This window comes from Xiphophorus couchianus, chromosome 4 (assembly GCF_001444195.1).
Source record: "Xiphophorus couchianus chromosome 4, X_couchianus-1.0, whole genome shotgun sequence".
Taxonomy (NCBI): Eukaryota; Metazoa; Chordata; class Actinopteri; order Cyprinodontiformes; family Poeciliidae; genus Xiphophorus; species Xiphophorus couchianus.
In genome coordinates this window covers 36,278,417-36,280,048 of record NC_040231.1, presented here as the reverse complement: position 1 = coordinate 36,280,048, position 1,632 = coordinate 36,278,417, and positions in this window count along the sequence as shown.

Below are 1,632 nucleotides of genomic sequence, written 5' to 3'. Positions count from 1 at the left end.
TATATGGATGCCCTATCTTTTTTCCCCAAATATCGTCCTTTTGGTTGAAACAGTACCAGTAGCTCAGAGAATAGAAATGATTATGTAGAAAAGTGAATTCCTTCCTATTCCTATTCCTTCTATTTAGCTGAGTTAGCAGGGGATGCATGTTTTGGCACAGCAAATTATGAGCTGACAAATACTTGCATGCCCTGTTTTTCAGTTTGAAAATGTCATACAGATATAAAAGCTACTCTAGTAGCTCAGAGGATTAGTGTCATTGTCTAGTGTTATCTTTCATATAACACATTGGAGGGCGCTGGTGACCTTCCTCACCTATCAGTGGACTATTTGATCTTATGCATTCATTATTTCACAACACAGTAAGAAATATTTATAAAGAACCCACTTTACTCAAATCTAACTCTTAAGTAGTTCACATTCATCAATCTGTGTCAACTGGGGGTTTCTTGACACAGTGATGGTGGTACCACTTATTGCTGTCTTACCCTTTGTTGTGACATAATGAATTCATAAGATCAAATAAAAACAGGGCATGCAAATATCGGCAGCTCATTATTTGAGCAAACCATGCATCCCCAGCTAACTCAGCTAAATAGTTAGGAAGGATTTCATCTTTCTACATAATCATTCCTGTTCTCTGAGCTACTGGTATTGTTTCATACCAATAGGACAATATTTGGGGAAAATAGATAGGGAAGCATATATCGCTAGGCTCAAAATCCATATTGCCAAAAAATGCAAACCTCATTTTAGCTTGAAGAAATAAAGAGTAAAGAGTGAAATAACCTTTTCTACATAATTACACTTATCCTCTGAGCTACTGGTATGAGTTTCACATCAATAGCATAACATTTGAGGAAAATAGAGAGGGCATGCAAATTTTTTCAGGCTAGCAATAGGCTTTGCCGTAAAATGCATTCCCTGCTAACATGGAGAAATAACGAGTTAAGAGTGAAATAAATTTTTCTACATAATCACACTTGTTCTATGAACTGCTGGTATGAGTTTTATATCAATAGGATAAAATTTTAGAAAAATAGAGAGGGCATGCAAATATCGGCAGGCTAACAATAAGCTTTGCCAAAAAATGCATCCCCCTGCTAACATGAAGAAATAAAGAGTGAAGAGAGATTTTATCTTTGCTACATAATTACACTTATCCTCTTAGCTACTGAAATTCTCGGTTGGCATGCGTTTCTCGGCATAACATACAACTTACACGGTTTTAAAAATCTAATATAGCCTGGTATCCTCTGCTTCTTGAGTGCTTTTGCAGTAAATCAACACTATCACATTTCATTTTCATATTACTAAGGTTTCTAATTAACTTGTTTCTCTGAATCAAATAATTCCTACAACTCAAAATAACATGTTCCACTGTCTCATCTTCCCCACAGTCACATTTTCCTGTCTGATGTTTCCCTATCAGTGATCTATTCAGTCCAGTGTGTCCGTTTCTAAGTTGTGAAATAATGATCTCTTCTCTCCTGTTTCTTTCCGTTCTTCTCATTTGTCCAATTCTCTTTTGGAATTGGACAAATTCCAAAATTTGGAATTTCTTTTCTTCTACCCATAACTTTTACCACCCCTCTTTTGTCTTTTGTTTAATTATATCCTTTATTTCTGTTA